We start from the raw sequence: 21,283 nt of genomic DNA on the forward strand, positions 1-21,283 counted from the left end.
AGATTTGATACTCCAGTAAATCAGCTGGTTGAAATCTTGGTTATAAATTGTGAGCCTTTGTTATTGCTTTAGCAACGAAGGCAGAACCATTGGAAGCCTTAACAATCAGGCAGCAGTTACTAAACTACCATTTGTTCAACATTGTTCCCACGCTGGAAGGTAAAAATGTATTTTTAAAGTAATGATGGAACTTGAGAAATAATGGGTCCCTGCAAATGATTGAGCTTAGTCTAAAGAAATAAAGACCTAATTGGGAATGCTGAGGAGTGCTACCTTGCATTTGGTAGGTGATATTGATAAGTGATAAGTCTTCAAAGTTGATTTCCCTTCATCCATAACTAGTTAGAAAATTAAAATTTTAGGCAGAAGAGTACTGTACAGATGGTAGGAAGACTTGTTTTTCATACCTTGCTTTGCTGGTAATACATACACACACATTTTGTCTAATCTTCAATGGTATTAATTTGATTTTGATATAAATTGATGGCAGATGAATGAAAAGCTTTCCTGGCAACTTTAAAATATAGATGGGTCTCTGTGTGTGCATTCAGTATGGTTTGACTGAGTAAGCCTACAGTACAAAATTAGAGGAGGATTTCTCCATTTCCTCTCGCTTGCCTGACAATTGCGGAAGTGTGTGATTTCAGCAGAGGCCAATATGTTGGGAGGTGTCAAAAAACCTTAGGGTTTGAAGTCCACAGTGACATCTCAGTAAATGCTGGGAACAGAAATGCTCACCACCTTTTAGGAAGTTTTTCAGTCATTTGTGTATTAATAGACTATGAAACAAGACTCACCTAGTAATTCAGTCTAAGTGTATGATAACCCAGAAATACATCTGTGAATGACTCAGCTCTACAGGAAACTTAGAAGTACTAAGTGATTAGAAAATCTGGGGTCTTGTTTTCTTTCTTGAGTGAAGAATATCTTAGCATGAAAATGAAATATCAACTCTTACTTAGCTTGAAATAGTTAAAATTACATTTAGAAATGTTTTAAGTGGCTTAAAAATGCATAGCTGCTTTTATCATTCTTTTGATAATTCTTTGTTAATTGTGGAATGATACAGGGCTAATGACATATAATGTTAGCACTTCTAATGATATGTTTAAGAACAGTGCAGTCATTAAATTCAGTAAACTGAATATGTGGGCCTCATAAATAAATGCTGAATTATAATACAAACCACACCATGACCAAATTAATTAGTATGTTTAATCTAGCGAACTCCAGCTAGGCTGCATACAATGTGGACAGGTATTTAATTTCTAAATTTAATATTAGCTGCATAAGTCAACTCTCACCTAATCAGTACAGATCAGTAATCAAAATTTAATATATCTGGTGTTTTATATAAACTTTTTAAAGGAGATATTTTAACACTGTTAGAGATTTTAAGCATTGTCATTAAAAAAGGATGTGAGTGGTAATGTTCCCCTTGTTCTCCCCCTAATTTGTCATCCTCAGGAGGTAGAATTCCTGAGGTCCAAAATAAAAAAATCATTCAGTCAAAATGGCAACACTCATTAACATTCATTCAAGGATCTAGGACAGAATATTTTGTTCTTATTTGATACAAAATTTTCTGTTGGTTGCTTCTCTGTGATAATTATTATATCAGATTTTAGTTATTCAGGGAGAGTTAAAATGCCAGTAGAATCCTCTTGATTTTTCATTTGAAAGTCTTACTTTTCAAAGAAAGTGGAAAATACAAGACAATTTAATTTTTTTTATAACCTGTGAATGCTTCAGTTTTTTCTTCTTGCAGATTACAAGTATTATATTTTTATCACATGAGTTATAGGGCATACAGATTTTCTTGAACCATTTTCTGAATTTTTAAGTGTAACTTTAGTACAGAAACAGGAAATTGGGTGGTATGAGTCCAAATCTCTAAATAATCTGTTCAGTTGGTAGTTCCAGGGACTTCAGTGAGGTTGTGTAATGAATAGGCATTGTGTCTGTGATCAGTGGAATATAGGCTTAGGCTCATTGCTTTCAGAGAATAGTCTAAGATGAGGAGAGTTTGAGAATAATCAACATGTTTTTTCTTTTTTTTTCCTCTTGACTTGGGATTGCACACTCTGCCCGTAACCTCTAATATAAATCTATCTTTGCTTTGGTGTTTTTTTTTAAGTAAATACTTGACTAGGTATGGTTTGATGATTCACTCAGTTTTTATGGAGAGTCCATAAAACACTGAGTGGTCTGACTGCTCTCTGCTCCTCAGTCAAACTTTATCGTTGAATGCATTTAAGATGATTTCCACCCCGACTTCCAGCATTTCAAACAAACAAATCCAGTGACCATTTATTTGATGGACTGTGCAAAAGAACACTCTTGTCCAAAAGGGGACACAGTGAAGTTACACCTATATTATCATATTAAACCCCATGCTATAGATTTCTCATGATAGGACATAATCATCTATATGGGTTAACTCTTAAATTAAGAGCATCCATATAGCATTTTGATCTGTACTGATTTGTGTTACCCCCAGACAATTCTTGGGAGTAGTTCTGCTGTTGAGACTGGGGACATGTTTTTGGGAGTGTTTCCATTAAGCACTTTGCCTCCAGCTTCCTAACTTAGAGGTCAAGACTTCTTACTAACACACACCTGATTTAATTAGTCCTGCTTTAGCTATGGCTTTGGGCAAGATGACCCACACAAGTCCTTTCCAACCTAAATTATTCTGCAACTCCAAGCCTGCTGTCTGCACTCCTTGCAGTCCCTCTTGGAGATATTGCCTGTCCTTGTTGGGTGTCACATCTGAGTTCTGTGTTGCCAAAGGTTCTGTTGAATACATTTCCAAGAATAGTATCATTTAATAGACTCAGAGTTAAAATAATTGTATTTCTGTTTTAATCAGTTTTAATGAATGAATGTTAGGGTTTTATAACCTGTTGTAGGGGTAAGTTTTTATCCACCCTGCTTGTATAACTTGCTTGTTCCTATTAACTCAGCAAGAGGATATATGGGAATAGACAAGCACAAAGAGGCCTGTGTGTTAGAAACTTCATGGTGTTTCTTGAAAAGAGGTATTTTACCTTTGCAAGTTAGCTTTTTTTAAAATATGCTAGTCACAAAATAATGAACTGTACAAAGAAGTCTTTTTCAGTCCTTATTTCAAATCATTGTTAGGTGCAGTAAGTTTTCCTGCACTAGAAACTTGATATAATTAATTAAAATATTAAGAAAGGAAAAAAAAAAGCTTCACTTTAGTGCACATACCTGTTAGTTATACTGCTGACATGACAGACTTTTACTGGATTAAGTGCACAATAGCAACATCATATATGGAACTCCGATTAACAGCTTTTTGTTAAAGTTTTTATTTTGAGACTACATTAAAGATTGTGTTAACTGACTTATGAGAATCACAAATCTGTAGGCATTCTTTTAAAGTTTTTTTTTAAGTGATTTGTTAAAAAATGGGCAAGGGTAACAAGCTACAGTGTTGGGTTTTTAACATTAAGAAAAAATAATTCGAAAAAATTGTTCACTAACTCCCCACTTTTCAGCTGTGAAGAAGCTTTGCTTCCATCTCTCCAATCTCTCAATCACCAGATACTGCACCAAATTGATGTAAACCCATTTGGATGTATAGATTAGACATTAATGCGTATAGTTATTGTGGGATTGAATAACAATTAGGCACCTGAACTGATAACTGTTGGCAGGAGTCCACTGAGCACAAGCAGTGAAATGAAACCTATGGGCAGGTGCCCTATGAAGCCCTTCTTTGCAGAGCTTGAGTTTCATACCTACTTAATGGAAGAAAATAACTGAAACAGCCTGTAAGGTAAGGAATCTTGTCTGCCTACGATTAGGCACCCAAACAGGCGAGCTTTGTGAAGGTCTTTAAGGCATGTCATGACCTCCTCTCCATTGCTTTGAAAGTTGCACACTTTCTGCAGTAGCACTGCTTTGAAATGCCTAAAGCATAGTCTCAATTTAGTGATCTAAGCTAAAGAGATGGGATTTCATACATGCTGCCTCAACCAAACTGCATCAACAGCTGTGAAAGCATGTAAAATAGTGTGGAAATAAGGGTTTATTTAACTGGAAGTAAAAAAATTTTTTTTCATGTTTATTTTTAAATGTAATGACTGAACTAAAATGATAGATATTTCCAAACTATTTGTCATTGATTTGTAAGTTCAGTGTTGTCCCCAGGTTAAAATAGGACCTTGGCTTCTACATTACCATGAACTGCACATTGAAATCAAATGTTGCTGCAAATATATAGAAGTGTTCATGTTTTTAACATGGTTTGCATTGATATTGTTTCAGGAGAAAAATATTTAGAAGTGATTTACTTGTAAACAAATAAGCTCTGTATCTACTGCTATTTTGAATATTTTTGCTAAATGCAATTCAAATAATTTTAAATCAGAAAATGTGCAAAAATTGGATTAAATGTGTTTAAACTATTAAAACTCTTGTAGCTCATTGATGTCAGAAATGTAAGTAGGTAGTGGATATAGTCTTCCCCCCCCTCCAACTACCTATATATTTAGTTTAAAATCATATACTGCAAATCAAAAGTACCAGGAATTCTGAAAGCTTGGTCTTAATATTTCTTCTTCCTCCTTTACTGTGCCATTCACATGACTCTTTCACTGAGCCCTGTTATATGTCTTCCTGATGGCTGAAAATGACTGTTAGATACCAATTTGTATGTGGTGAAGGTGGGTTATATGGTTTTTGTGTGACAAGTGCAGGAACTGCTTGTTCTTTCATCTCCTCTGTAGTGGTTCTTAGCTGTCTTAAAAAACAGTAAGGCTTTGGTTTGATTAACATTTTAAGCTTTCATAAGCTGCCAGTGCTTCCTTTAAAAATAAAAAATTGCCATCCTGTACTCTATAACCTGTCCTCTTTGTTGCCCTCTCCCCTGTAGAAGCTCAACTGTTTGCCTGTTTGTATACTGAGTTCAGAGCAGCCATACAGTTAAAAAAGATTTTGAATGGATACTTTTCAATTTTTATAGTGTTCATTTATTTTTTGCCAGTTTGGTAGTTAGCTCACTGACCCAGTCCAATAAATAGTCACAGCCTAGTGGTAGGTGTGGGACAGGAAAATAAGGAGGATAGGACTGACTTTTAGTTTATTATTTAAAGAGGAAGAGCACACCACCTCCATTTTTCTGCCTCTTACTAAATTAGAAATATAGAGGATAAAAGGAGGTCCTAGAAATGAGTTTGCAACTCTACATTTTTTTCTTCTTTCTGAGTTGTTCTTTCATGATCAGCACCACAGCAGAAGACCTTTGGGCCTAGGGTAACCAAGAGAAACCATAAATAAAAGAGAAGAAAGTGAAATGCAGAACTGTCTTGTTTTCTGTTTTTTTCTTTTTTTTTCACCCCTCCAGTAACGGTATGTGCATCATTTAGCAGGACCACATGGTTGCTTGGTGGGGTTATTTTTCTTCGTATATCTCATTTTATAGAAAGAAAAGCAATGATGCTGAGAGTCCAGAGGAGGACCACCAAGATGATTAGAGGGATGGAGCAACGAGGAAGGGCTGGGAGAATTGGGCTTGTTCAGCCTGGACAAGAGAAGACTTAGGGGTGACCTAACTGAAGACTTCCAGTACCTTGCTTACAAGACAGATGGAGAGAGAATTTTTACAAGACCCTGTAGTGACAGGACGGAGGGAATGCCTTCAAACTGAAAGAGAGTATGTTTAGATTAGATATTAGGATGAAATTCCTAACTATGAGGTTGGTGAGGCACTGGAAGAAGTTGCCCAGAGCAGTTGCAGGTGCTCCATTCCTGGAGGTGTTTAAGGTCAGTTTGGATGAAGCTCTGAGCAACCTGGTATAAAGGAAGGTATCCCTGCTATGGCAGGGCGTTTGAACTAGATATTCCCTAAGGTCCCTTCCAACCAAAGCCATTCTATGATTCTACAATTCTCTTGCTCTGTATTCAAATATTTCTCTAGGAATTACATCAGCAGCAGAAGGGATGTTGCAGCAATGAGCACTTGTTTATAGAGGACATAACAGGGCTGATTTTTCTAGCTTATGCATTTTGTATTTGAGATTTTTTTTAAAAAATGATGTCAGTGTAGTGTCAATTCTATTGATGCCTGTGTTGGTAGTTTGTGCCTTTTGAAGTTTTTAAGGAAAGACTAACTTGGAGTTGATTTTTTCTGAGAAACAAACCTGAAAGAGAGGAGATGCAGCTATTTATGTAGCTTTCCCCTCCACGCACCTATTTCTCTTTCCAGACATCGATTTATAAGGGGATCACTGGGGTTTTCACATTTTAACCCTACCCACTAGCACCAGCTGATGTGACAGCAGGTAATTCTGCATTCTGTGATGGACTTATGGTTATGCCTTGTGCAGCCTTGCTGTTTTGAGGCAGCACAATTCAGTCCCTGTTTTTTCCTGGAGAAGGTCATCATCACTTAGCTATAGGTTATGATGCTGTTACTTTTATTTTTCCTATTGGAGCTGTTCTGCTTCCTATGAACCACTTAAAGATTCATTGGATCAAAAGAGGGCAAAGAAGGGGGAATGTGTCATTGCAGCCTGATGCTTAGGGTGCGCATCTGAAAAGGGGAAAAAATTACACCTTCCTTTAATCTGCCAGACGTGTCCTTTTCCTTCATTCCTGGTGCTGACATGAGTGCTGGTACGCCTTTGGGCTGAGCCAGAATTTATAGGTCTGAGAGATTTTTAATTTTTTCCCTGAAGTTAATTTTCCTTTTTTTGAGGTTAGCCTTTGCTAGCTCAATTTTCAAAGTGTTTCTTGGTGCCACAGTACAGCTGCTAGTGCTGGCATGAAAGAGGAAGGAATCAGTAGCCAGAGCTGGGAATATGAAATTGCCAAGGCTGGAAATGCACTTTTAAAAGGGATTATGTGGTATTAAAGTGAGCATGTATCTACAACATGAATGCATAGATAATAAAAAGCTGGGATGGGAAAACCATGACCACTTTCTGCTTGTAAGAGATGTTACCACTTTCCTAGCCCAAATTTGAGTTGAATCATGTGCCCCTTTTTGGATCAGACTTTTGCCCTTCTCTCTGAAGGAACAGTTGCCAGTTCCTTTGGGTCAGACTGTGGTCAGACATGGCCTGGTTTGTACATGCAGAGGATAGAAATATAAAAGGAAAATAGTGTGGCAAAATAAACAGTTCCAAAATCAAACATAATAGATTAAAAGACAAATCCTTATTTCTCATGTTGTAAGCATCATCTTACAGTGTTTCTGATGTAATTCACCAGATTATTCTTGTATGCACAGGTATCCTGAGCTTGCCCTCTAATCATTTGCTTGCTTGTCTCCCTGCCAGTAAGAGTGGAATGACTGCTGTTGTTACAGATTGAAACACAACTGACACTACAAAGCCTTTTCAGTTGTTCATAAATAAAAGTTATCACTGGAGTTTATTAGGTGTGACAAAACCTTTGGAGTTTACCCTTATTTTACAGACCTGACCACTGAGGCAGTGGTCCACAAGAACTTAGAGTAGAGCTCTCGTATAACCTGGCTCCTCATTAGGCAGTATGGAAGATGATCCTTATTCTTTAAAGGTTTATTTTTGGCTTGCCCTTAATTTTGACTTGGTGCATTAATTTGTCTTAGAGTTTTCTGGAATCAATCATGTACTTCCGTATGGAATGAAGATAATGTGTCAAGCTGTGTTTTTGAGTTGCCTGTCCTCCAATATGATCATGCTTCAAAGTGGAAGACATTTTCATTTAATTCCCTTGGTTTAAAAATCACCCACCGCTGTTGCTTACAAGATCCTGTATGATTACATTTACTTGCAAAACTTTGCTGACTAACCAAGTTTATAATTTTTTTAGGTGACAGTCTCAGCAGCTCACACATTGTAATCTTGTGAAATTTCTTGCTGCTACCATCAGTGAAAACAGTGATTGTTTTTAAGTGATTGTTTACATGGTGGCACAGGCATGGCCTTTAATTAAGTAGTCTGAAAAATGTTCCCATTGTGCCTTCTAAATGTAAATTTGTTGTATTTTTCTTAGTTGCATCTTATGCTTTAAAGCTATGAACCAAAGATGACATCATTGAGGAGAAATGCTTTGTATCTAGGCACTGATGAGCATGTCCTTCAACTTGGGTAATAGAAATGCATTGTTTTGGACTGTTAACAGACTGGACTATTAACAGTACTGTTATTAGGTGGCTGACTTCACAGATTTGTACAGATCACGGTTAAAATTATTGTCTTCCATTCCCTCAGCAGTAAAAAAATGTGCCATAACAGCTATATGAACTAATTTCACACAATTATGTAGTCTGGCAAAGACCTTATATGACATAGAATTTGCTAGCAGTAAGAAATAATTAACTTTCAATTAAAATACTAATTTTAAAAATATTTTTTTTGAGTTACCATTTTGGATCACAAGCTTACTTCTATATGTGTAGTTGCCACTTAAGAGAATTTTGATATTGACTCATAGATGAGGTAATTATCAAGGAAAGAAAACATTAAAAAAGGTAAAGATACTGCCAATATTTGGAGCCTGAGTATGCTTCTCTGTAAGGGAGTATTGAAAGAAAAGGTAATGACATAAAGCAGTGTGTTCCACCCAGGAATCAGCCTGAGTTACCTGTTCAAAAGATGATGTGAAATCTGTCTAATAATAATTCTGGCATGTTTTGTCTTACGAACCCAGACTGAGCAGGTTCTATTCTAGTATATGTGCATATTGTTGACCTCTAATGGGTTTTTACCCACTCACCAGTTTACTCAGTGGAGCAGTTCATGTTAATCTGGTTTCAAACAGTGCCTGAGCTCTGCTGGTGGGAGAGAGGCTGGGTGGAGGTGGCTGAGCCCCTGCTTGAGCAGTACTCCCCTGGAGCAGGAGGAAGATTGTGTGCAGCACTCAGCCCCTTTAGGTCTATGATCTGTCACCCCTCCTGCTGCTTCCTTGTGTGAAAAGGCCAGGGATGGAGGATGCAGCTCACCAGAAGGGATTATTATTCCAAGGGGGAAAAGTGTCTTTGGAGAATTCCTATTTGGGTGGTGTATTCATTGTATGTTTAGAAAGTTCTGAGATGACAACTGTTTAGTGTATAAAACATTTAGTCTCCTAAGTCTCCTGTGCTTTGTGAGATTAAGGACGGTTTACTTGAACAGCAAGAATGTTTCATCCATCCCCTTTCCTCTAATTTCAGTTATGTAATGTCCTTGGAGCAATTTCGAAAAGTCAAGTTAGAAAAGTAAGATTTTTAAGAGAGAGAGATTCTCTCTTTAGAGAGAGAATCTGAACAGGTGAATCTGAATAGGTGAACTATGAATTATGAACTGCATCTTTGCCTGTTGCTTTGGTCCATGGGTCACTGTTCAGAAGGCACCAGAATGAATACATTGTACTCCAAAAAAGAGGCAGAAAATTGAATTTCAGTTCTAAGAGATGTGCTTTGTCTTTCTTCTACTGTCAGCTATAATTAACGATTTGTGGTACGTGTCTGTGATGATTGGTTTTGATTTGTCCATAAGGATGACTAGATTATTTTGTAGCTCTTTCAGCTTAACTTTTGTACGCTACTCTGGCTCAGTGTCAGTTTGATTTAACTCCTTATTATTTTCTCCATTTTTAGTGTCATTTTTAGCTGCTTTTTCATTTCCAAATGCACTTTTTATTTTGAAGTGATGTGGGGAATAGAACATCTGATGGCAGAGTTTTTTAATGTGTGGCATTGCTGAAATGTTTAATGTAATACTTTTTTCTTTTTTGACATGTGATACCTAGTGATCCTATTTAGCTGTTGTAGTTATTTCTTGTTTTAGACTCTGCCTACTGGGGCTTTGTGCTCTGTATAGTGAACTCCCAGGGGTGGAGTTCCTTACTGCGAGTGCCCAAGGAGTGTTCAGAATGGAGGTAAAGGCTTGCTCAGTCGGTGTGGAATTAACAAATGCAGTGGACAGCACAAGTCATACTGTTCTGGTCCTGATGCCAAGGAATTATATTGGATGGTTTGACAAACTTACTTCACCAGATTTGAGGACCAGATAATTGTCTCTGCTGACATCCATGTGAATTATCGTGATGAAGCTCAAGCCGCATGATTTTAGTAAAACGAAAAGATTTCCTCCTGAGATGGGGAATAGAGGTGTTTGGCTAGTTTATTGTTCTAGTGAAATAGAGGTCTGAACGTGAGGCTATGTGCCAGCTGAAATTGATATTGTGCAGGTATGTAAGTGTTGGGAGTGTCAGTGTAGGACAGTGTGTCCTTCCTAAGCAATACAGGCATTTTAGTTAAGCTGTCCAGGGTGACTGTAGACTCGAACCTGTGAGGTCTGTGTCAGGGTAGCAAGTGTGCTTGCAGTAATATGTCTTCAAAAGCTGACCTACTCTGAACAGCAGTGGTAGAGTGACCTTGCAAGTGTGCATCTGCTCTAACTTTGATACAGAGGTCACTTATATGCTGTTTTCTTATAAATCAGGTTGCCGGTGCCTTCTGCAGAGTCTACATTTTTCTGTTTCAAAAAATACTTTCTGTAAACATAATTTTTTACCTTAGATTGCAGAAGTATAGGAGATATAGGGTTATATTGGATTTGAAAAGAAACCAAGCTAGTCTTTGTAAATCCCCAGCCCGTTCTTTTTAGAGTATTAAGTCACTAAAAAAATTTTCACTTATTCATGTAGCATACAAGTAAGTATATAAACATTTACAAAAACCCCTGATAATTATACAGATACCTGTTCCACTTCTTCGCTATCCTGTTTCTTCATCCAAGTTGTTACTGTTCATTACAGTTGAAGTGGGATATGTCAGATGTGCAAAACCCCTCAAATTTCAAATAAGATGGCTTTTTTATCATAGTGATTAGACTTTATATAGCATTTTGCCACAGGACGACTTTTTCCCAATGGCAGGGCAGTGAACAGCTTGTATCTGTGGGAAAGTGGTGGCAAAATTGATGGAACAGTCTGTTCCTGCCGATGTTCATTTTGATGGCCCAGAATATGGCTCTCTTTATCTGCTGCCAAAGCACACCCTAAATTGATGGGACAGCAGGAACAGCCTGGATCTTCATGTGTTAAAGTGAGGAAATGAAATCCTAAATCTCATTTTGGTTTGGAATTAAGTGGGTTGGCAATGCTTGTGGAGTTCAAATGGGGGAAAAGAGGAGTCTTACTCCTCCCTATCATGCAGCACTCTGAAAGGGGTCAGAAGTGTTTAGTGGAGGTTAGAAGCAGACAAACAGGAGAGCTTTTCTTGCAATAGTCAAAACTGAGTTGAAAACTAAGGGAAAGAGGAAAGATGTGAAAGTCTAAAGAAAAAACATGCTGAATTCAAAATGTACCTCAGGAAATACTTAAGAGAAAAAAAGTGCTGTGCCGTCTGCAAGGGGAAAATATCTCTGGTATTACTTAAGAGCAATGATCTCTTCATGTGGTCTGCTGAAATGCTGAACTCTCTAGGGCAACCCTAATTTATCATCTAATTTTTTTGCAAGGGTTCACAAAACTCCCTGTAAGGTAAGAAGAATGATGTTGCTTATACGCAGTTTTTCTCCCACTTTCCATTTTTTCCACAGCAATGGGAAAGGATTTTCCTTTAAACAAGTGTAAACAAGGAAATTGCAGCATTACTTATAAATATCTTCTCCTACTCACCTTAATGTGAGAATGTCATGGAATAGTAGGGTCAGGAATGTGTACAGAACAGGGCTTGGAGACTTGTGTATGTGCCTACGGTACATAAAGTGTATATGTATGCAGTGTGTGTATAAAAAGCCACACCTTTATTAATTTCTTTAATCTGTGTAAGATAAGTTTATAAAGATGCTGTTTTTCATTCCATTCACGGGCAAAGCTGAAGCTGTTCTTGCTCCCTCAGCCCCACTGAGGTCACCAGTAAGTGGGTAAATGTCTGTTGCAGCAAAGTGAAATGGCCACCTTTCTTCCTGGCTGTATTGGAATGCTTTTTTTTTTTTTTCTCGAATGATTTTAAGCTGTTGCTCCATTCGTCACTCCTATAACCAGAAGACCAAAGCAGACAGCTTTGCAGCTGATTCCTGGCCTTTGAGCTTTCTGACTTAGGTGAAGATACCAGCACAGTTTTTTGCTTCAGTAATGTACCTGGGGCATTCAGTCATATCAAGGAACCTTGCCAAGGAAGACTGTTCATAAGTATATAATTTGATTTACTCGTATGATACATTATTTGTTATAAATTATGTTTTTACAGAAGTACACACAAAAAACGGAACATAAAAGTTTCTTTTATTTTTTTCTGAGGTTTGATTCTTAACTGCATGATGTAATTATTTATAAAAAAAGGTTAGACTTATCTAAAAAATGTTTTTCTGTAGCTAGAGAGTAAGCTGAAGATGTGATATTTAAAAATACCAGTACGTCTTAAATTTTAGACTTCCCTCCAGCATTTCTCCTGAGGAAAGCCAAATACATAGTCTTTGACTTTTGTTTATCAATGAACTAACAAGAGATTTCTATTGTAGTACTAGTCTCAGAAGTACCTTACTCTGTGTCTTGCTAATAGAGCAGGTTTGTTCCATCGGGGGTTAAGAATATTTAATCCTTTAATGCTGACATATACAACACATAGCCATGTCAGCTACAGCTGTTTCCAAACATCAGTAACAAAATTATAGATGGTTTTGAAGCTTCTGTGTTGGAAATGAATACATCTGAGGATTCAACTTGCTGACAGTGTTTATGTAATTTAATCTTGCCATCTGGAAGAAAGTAAACATTTTTTAGGAAATTGAAGTTAAGGTAGCAAGCCCCTTGTGGTTTCTGTCTGCTGCAAATAACTTAAGTTGTACCAAATTGATGAAAATCTTCAATAGGGAGGGGATCATGTTTATATTTAAAAGATTGTTATGCAAGTGCATTGATGCATAAAATTGTTTCAGAATATCTGCTTTATTAACTTCCCTGGTTATTCAATAGTTGGATGCCTTTTTTCTGCTCAGACAATCCAGCATGTTTTTCAGTGAAATGTGATAAAATGTAAGAAGCATATGCATGCAGAATGCATAGATATAACTGAAGCAGTAACATGATTGCTTTTCTTCTTATACTCTTATGGGTTTTTTCCTATTCATCCTTGGGTTTTTGGTCTATATTATGTTTTGCTACTCTTTTTTTTTCTTTATTTGTCTGCTTTTTATTTGCTGAGGCTGTGATTTCATTCAAGGTTTTTGCTTGGTTTTCTAAAGAAACTGAGTTTACACAGTCATGCCATGTGTGCATCCATCACACTGTAATAGTTTTAAATCTGTTAGCCAATTTCAAATAAACATGAGAATAAGAAGATTCCAAAGGCATCGATTTTCCATAATGTTTGAGTGTAGGTGGCTTGGTAGAGAAGACACCTTACCAGTGCCATACAGCATGAGCTATATGGAGAGAGAGAAAAGACTAGGGATATATTGGCAATCCAGGCTTAATTGTGTTGTTCACAAAATTGCTTAAATGCTAACTCATTCTCTTCGCTATTCCATTGTTTTCTGTTGGTACAGTCTAATGAAAAGTTTCACGTGATGGTGGGGAAGGCAAAATACTTTTCATGATTGTCATGGCCTAGGACACTTATATAGTTAAAAGGTATTTATCGTAGGAGGCTGATTTTAGATATGCATGATTTGTAGGGATGGACATTGTTAGCCATTTTACACATGGAGATTGTATGGGAGTGGGTGAGACAGAATTGAAGTAGAGCACATGAGAGTTTAGTTTGCCTTTAGGTTTTAAGTCTTTAAGATCATCTTTATCATTTTGAAGGAAATTTACTGCCTTTTATTATATTCTTTAATAAAATCTTTATGTTAAAATCTCTGAATTCGGCAGCATTTGTTGAAAAATACAGGATTTTGTGAAAACATCAACAAATGCCGGAGCCAATGATATGGTAGTGGTGCCCTTGATTCCTAAGGGGTGAAGGGCAGAAAAAATTTAGCAGAGTTATGAACTCAGCAGAAAAAGTTTGGTAATAGTAAAACAAGAACAATGCTTTTCAGACTCTAAAGGGTCAGTAAACCCAGGAAAAAGCTGTAGGCTGTTCCTGCTTGACTTCAGTGTCTGGTGGTTTCAGCTGGTTCTTTCAACCTCTGTTTTCTCTGCTCTTTGAGATTATATTCACCCTTCCTTCTTGATGTCTAAATCCTCTTGCTTTGCCCTCTTCTGCAAGAGGCATTGATTTATTTACTTAGGCTTGTACAAGCATGCTAGTGTTCTGCCAAAGTTAAAAATACTGTTGCCACATAGTAGCTGGTCAAATAATGGGATTTTAAAGTAAAATATCTAACTTCATATTCAGTGGAAGCTGCTTGTCAGCATCTTTTTAGGCTTGAATAGGCTTTTTAAAAAAGTCTAGCTCTAAGCCTTGGTAATTGAAATTAAGCTTATAAGTTTGTCTTATCTACTTTTGAAATTGAAACCAGAACCTTGTCAAACTGCAATGAAGATCTACATGAAAATGAATTAGAATGTTAATGGAGAATTTCTCATTTAGATTTACTTCTTAGCGGTATAAGCAACAATTTTAGGAATGTTGATCTCAATTTTATTGTCTTGGATATGAATGACATTATGAAGTGAACTATTGGGTGTCCAAATCATGCCCCAGTCCAACTTTGTCAGTGTGACCTAGGCATTTTTCTTGAAGTAAATATACAGACTGGTGAGTTTGTAAACATTTATAGCTGTACCCTGTGTTAAATAAGGACTATGCTTTATTTTCATGCGATAAAATTTAATTAGTTTTAAGTCAGGTTTTGGTTTAGGTGTCATTAGTTTAGCATATAATTATTTTGTCTAATAACAATCTGAAATCTGCAAGCATTTTGATCTTTTTCCAAGTTAAAAAATCCAAACCACAACCATCTCTTAAATGTATTCAAACAGTAGCTATAACAGAATCTTATTAGTCAACCATATTACAAATCTTTAAGGGACTGAAAGTGTTTTCACTGATGCTTGTTATATACTGCATTAAGAATATATATATATATATATATAACATATATGTAAATATATATATATATATATATATAAATGTTTTATGTTGGACTTGGGGCTTTTATATGATTTGGAAAAAAATCAGTGATATTTGTTTTTCTGGTGAGCTTAATATTTGCTGTTTGAATTTTAGCTTTTCAAAATTTTCAAAATTAATTTTAAAGCTCCAACTTTCAGAAAATATTACTGGGAACTGTGTGTGTGACAATAGTAAAAGTTTAGTTTTAATAAATGGATATATAGTAGACCTGATAATTTACACACAAATATTGCCTATTAAAGGTATGGTTCACGTGTATTATTTGAATAGTATCTTGTGTCTTCTGTCTTTTGGTTGTGGCTGGCTTCCATTTCTAAAGAAGTTGCTCTGCCAAGGAATCTTCTGTCAGGTCTGCCTATGGGTTTCTCTGTGGGAACAGCATTACAGCAAGGGATAAATGCGGAGAGCTGCAGTGGAGTAAAGGGGAACAGAGCTTCTGTTCTCACTTCCAGTCCAGCCAGCTTATGTTTTGCCAGCAGTGGTTTACAATATTGCTTGCTCGTAATGTTGTTCTAAATTAAATTTCACCTATATTATCAATTTTAAGGTTCTTACGTGTTTCCTCCATAGGAGAGCTCATCTTGTTCTCTACTGATCATTTCATCAGCCTATAGGTCAGGAAATTATGACTAATCAGAGCATAGCAAATGGAATTTTTTTAAGAAATTGAGTAAATGAACAGTCAGCATCCTTGTACTTGATGGATATTTGTCTTTTTGAAGCTCTGTGGTATGATTGGGGAGGGATAAATGGCTTCACAACTAGAAAAGAGACACTCGAATATTGACATTTTAAAAGGAATGTGTACTTTAGCCTAGGAAGAAATTGCCTTATCTTTAAGGAATAGGATTTTCAGGTCCTTCTCTGCTTTTGCAATCACCTGCCCTGTAACACTCAAAAATGTAGATATTTCTGTTAAATTTAGCAGGCATATTGTATGAGTTAACTTGTCATTTTCCCTTCTAGACTTTCTATTTTACTACAATGAGTAGGGTATAGTTCTTAATTCAGTTTCAGTTTTTTTCCAAAGCAATCATATTTGTATCATCTGACATATTTTTAAAGTATCTTTAAGGCAGTTAAATGCCACCCTGACACCCGATCCTGTCAGATCTTGGAAGCCAAGCAGGGTCAGGCCCGGTTAGTACTTGGATGGCAGACCTCCTGGGAATACCAGGGGCTGTATGTTCTAGTCCTGAGGACTTCACTGTCACTGTCCAAGCTCTCTCGGCCGTGGCAGATGAACCTGAGGAATTAAAGGGTGGGGCCAGTTCTGCGCACGCTGAGCCTCACCTAAAAAATCCACTGCACAGGCTGGAAGGGCACACCACGTGGGGAGAGCCCTGCCCAAATCTTCATTCACGAAGTCTGGCCTTGACAAAAGTGTCTTTATAAGAACAAGTGTATTATTACTTGTATAATTGTGTGTATATAAATACTTATATCCATATGGAGGTGCCATATGTAATTATTAAACTCAATACTATACGTGTATGTGTGATTATATGTATAATACAGAATTAAAAGCTTAAAATATAGAACACACTTGTGTAGAAACTTGAAGATGTTGCACACGCCCACTTGTTAAACACCATTATACTACAGTCTCTGTGAAAGGCTGTTGAAAGCTCTTAATAACAATACTATTTACTTGGTGTTAACCTTTAGACTAACAGTAGGGAAAATACAACTTTTTCTATGTGGTTTGCCTTTCCCCTCCCTGGAATGAAACTATCCTAAAAACAATAGGGGACATAAACTGATATTAGAATAGTATATTTGTGTTTATTTTTTGCTTCTAGGCTACTTTAAACCTAGATTTAAAACAGTACTCTTTAGGCATCAATAGGTTGAAGTTCATTTGCAACCCAAATATAACAATAAAAGCAAGTCAAATATATTCCCATTATCACTCAACATGCTGTACTTAGAAGATGGATGTAGAAATGGCAAAAAATATCCAGCTGCTCTACATCAAAAACTAGTCTAAGTATAAATAAGTACTTGGAAATGTTTTGTCTTTAAATTGAAAGGAATCTTGAAATAAAGACTGATTCAATTCAGTGTGACAAATGAAGTATGAATTCAATTCTGACATAAGTAATAGGAAGGGTTTTATTTTTGTTCCTTTAACCGTGTTTTGCCCAGACACATGAATATCGTATTTAGTACTAAGCAGTTTCATAAGGTGAAAGTTGCCAACGCTTAGAGCCAATGTACATTTTCCAGGACACAACCACTGAGCTGACTGAGGAAAGTAGAGAGAGATGTGAAAATCTGGAATAATAGAAAGCATTCATGTCTCATAAAGCTGAATTTCAGCTGGGCGCTTGGAAGTAGAAAGGGGCAAATATGAGGGGAAGTATCTCTTCGCCAACTCAGAGGCACTCTCAGAGGGTTTTGCAGCCATCTAGGGCACTTCCTACTGAGTTATTACTTATTGCAGATATAAAAAAAATCATGGCTTTTTCATGTGATAATAGTGACAGAAGCTACTTTGGACTTGGTATGATCCTTATATTTTATGTAGTTAAATGGTTAATGCATCCTGTGCAGACAAAAGCTACTAAATATCCATCTTGAGGAATTGTGATATAACTACCTTTGCTTTCATTTGTGTTGGGGTAGTTGTGAGCAGGACGGTAGGAAATAAAAGCAGGCTTTTGCTGGGTACAGTGAGGTAGAGATCTAAAGCAAAAGAGCGGGAAAATTGGTTAATTTTTTCAACAGATTTTCTAGAGCAAAGTTCTAGTGATTCTCTTTCCTCTTGTCCCATCCTTTGAGGCGGCACATGACCCTGGCCTTCTGTCTAATTCATTACTAAGACAGAAGTCTTTATGTTGGTTTATATAGAGTAACTGTTGGATAAGCAAACTAGACATTTCCTGCTTGGTAGTTTGTTCAGGTTATGGGTTTGGTTTGGGACATTACTTGCACTTTTGTTCTTCCTTTCAGAGTATAGTGAGTTGGAAAACATTTTGAGGTCTATTAAATTTGCATGAGATTAAGAGACTTTCAGACTATGTTAAGTTTTGAGGACTCATGGCAGGAAAGTAGATGAACTTCTGGAGAACAATGGACAGAAAAGCCAGAAGAGCAGGTTAAGTGAGTAGCTAAAGGAAGATGGAATTGGGCACCAGGTGGCACCCTTTTCCCATAACAAGCTAGTAGTTGATAGATGGTAATTCATCAGATAGTTCTGATAGGCTTCCAGAAGTTTCCTTTTATTGACATCAACATCCTCTCCCCACAGCAGCTTTTTATTTAACCTTTCTTTGCTTTTGGAGTTGTTGTCTTTGGGTCAGCAATTTGGGAGGCAGCGGATGTTGTGATTGATGCAGAGCTGCCAGAGTGCTGGTTGGTTGTTGGTCAGGAGCTGTCCACTGGCTGCTTTCCCAGAGCTGCTGGAGGGGAGAACCAAACAGGCACGCAAATGTCTGCATCAGATGAAGAATGTGAAGGAGACTAAGTGAGAGAGTAACAGCAAAACAATTGAGAGAAAGGAGGAGTCAGGAATTTACCAAAAAGGGATAAATAACTGAAAATGCTATGAATGGGAAGTAACAAGGAGAAGCATATAGATAAGGAGATTATCATACTATCATGAACTTGAGGTAAAGAAAGTCACGGAAAGAAGAAAAAGTAAATGTTCTGTCTGCTCCTACTTCAAAAGTTTCAAGAAAAAACACCTAAAACAAGCCTCATTACAAAGAAAATAGTCATGAAGGAAGAAAGAATCCAAGAGAAAATAAATTCAATCTTTTTTTTTTTTTAGGCAGTTTATGGAGAACTTACTTTAGGCTCTGATGTTGGAAGACAGAAGGGACAGCTGAAAAAGAGTATTGGATACCTGATTATACTGATGCTTTATCATCTGCCCAGTCTAGCTTAAACCCCTGGTTGTTCATGATTATAGAGCAGTAGCTTTTCCATCTGATAGCCAAGTTTGTGCTCTGCAGATTTGCATCTCCACAATTTGAATGGCACAGTTGCTTTTTACACTTTTTCCAGAGAGACTTAAGGTAGATACAGTAAACATTGGAGCTGCCAAGACAAAATGCATTCTGAACCTGTAGTTAAAAACATCTTATTTCTAGGTAGTACTTCTTGCTGAATCATGAAGCATGTAATAATGCATTGCTTCGGAAAGCATTTTATATCCTTAAGACAGAGAAACATATTTCAGCATCTGATAACTAAAAAGAAACTTTTCCAAGGCTGCTGACCCAGATGCTTTAAGATAGGCTTGAATTTAGTTAAATTTTATTTCAGGCTGCTTTTACTGACTTTCCCTCCCCTTCTCCCCTTGCATATTCCCTCGGTGGTCTTTCAAAAGCCAGGTGTCTGGGATTGTGTCCAGCCTACTCTGAAAGCACCCCAGGCCTTGGATTAGTACGCGAGCACTGCCTTTTATTTAAGTCCATGCATTTGCATAATGCCTGCTCAGTCAGACCCACTTGCCATATACAGCCAAGTTGAGCCAAAACCTCAGCAGGTCAGTAGTGCATGGTCCTGGTTTTTACTGAATTTAACTTTAAATGTCACATCTTTTTTTGCAATGAAAACCAAAGAATATTGCAAAGGTGTTTGGGATTTCTGATTCACGGAGGGATGTTTTAGAGATCTTTGATCTTAATGTAAAAGAACTGGAGAAAGTATGTAAAAATGAGCTCTTTCTTAAAGGGTGTGAGTGTAGATCTAATATCAGAGTGAAAATTTTGTTGTGTGTACATGGTATGACAGTACATTGTTAGTATCAAAAACAGTTTCTGTGATACATTGAACAGATTTACCTGGACTGCATCAATGTCATGTGTTATACCAAGTTCTCACTCTAAAAGCATTGTTGCTACTAAATGAAAGATTGAGTCTCGTTTTCTACATGTAGTTCTGAACTACTGAGATATCAAAACCCAAACAAATTAGCCTTGTGAGCCTTTGAAAGCATATCATATGGATTGGAGGGGTGGGGTGGGGGTGTTGGGATTTTTTTTGGTTGGTTGGTTGGTTTGACCTTTTCTGGTAATTGCAATTGTCAGCTTTTATACCTTGGCATTGTTTTGTACTAGAGTCCTTCTCACTATTGTTGAAAGTGGGTCACAGGACTCATCTCAGTTTGGAGTGGAAGAAACAACGGCAGAAAATAGTGAGCTCTGCTTAAGGCTATGTTCAAAATGTTCACACTGCTGAATTGGCAAACAGATGGTATTATTAGTGATTCTTTCTGCAAGAGATGATAGCCAATGCCTGGTTAGCACTTGAACAGTGAATAAACAAAGTACAGACTTTTACAAAAATAAAAATGATCAGTTAAAAGGGACAAATCTAGGAATACTTGTTGCTTAGTTCAGTGATAGGCTTTCTTGTCACAAGTTTCTCTTAATGTATTATAATGTATTAGAAGGGCGTTATTTTTTCAATATTTGTCTCTGCCACTTTTTGGATTTTTTTGCATGAAACCATCAGTTAATTCCAGAACTTAGATATATAATATTCTTGGTACTTAAATAATATGGCATTGCTTGATTTCCCTAATGAGCAAATAGTTGTTTCCTGTACTTTATGTATGTAATTCACATCTTTATGGATGTATTTCTTTAGACTGGAATACTGTATTAATAAAATGTCAATATGAGATTATTCTTGCTCTTAGTGTATGATGCTACTCTTTATAGTTCTTCAATGGCTTAAGTAATGATAGTGATTACATTTTAATACCATTTCTAAATTGTCTTGTTGATGAATGCTTTCTGACTTGAAATTTTTAATTTTATAGATATTTCAATCATATGTGTGCAAAATTCACAATTTAGTTTTGCTGTGTTTTGACCCAGAGTTATCTTTTTCTCCATTTAAATTGTGGGGGTTTTCCATAAAAATCAGAAACTTTTGCTATGTTTTCTTTAGAATTTCAAGATTTTGCTAGTGCTCTACACTTATGAATAAGGCAGAGATTCATTAGGAATACCTTAAGAACACATTATTTACTCTACAAACTAGTTATCTACATCTTATTGTAAAATCTTGATATATGTAAGCAGTGGAGTTTACTCAAGGTTTTCAAAAAGAAGGGATCTTAGAAATTACTAGATTTAACAGCAGATCAGGTCTAATATGGGGAAGATAATTGCATAAAATTGCTGCCAGATTTGGTCTTGCTTCTCTATTACACTGGGTGGTTAGGGCTAATAAGAAAAAACTTTAAATCTTAAGATAGATTATGAAATGAAATATGAATGTTTCTAAATATGC

The 21,283-nt window shown here is 36.6% G+C and overlaps 1 protein-coding gene across 1 annotated transcript in view; it reads left to right on the plus strand.

Moving 5' to 3' along the window:
- Positions 1 to 21,283, plus strand: part of TENM3 (teneurin transmembrane protein 3) — a 608,874-nt gene that overhangs the window by 193,007 nt on the left and 394,584 nt on the right. The window lies entirely within an intron of this gene.

Source organism: Pithys albifrons, chromosome 5, assembly GCF_047495875.1.
Source record: "Pithys albifrons albifrons isolate INPA30051 chromosome 5, PitAlb_v1, whole genome shotgun sequence".
Classification (NCBI taxonomy): domain Eukaryota; kingdom Metazoa; phylum Chordata; class Aves; order Passeriformes; family Thamnophilidae; genus Pithys; species Pithys albifrons.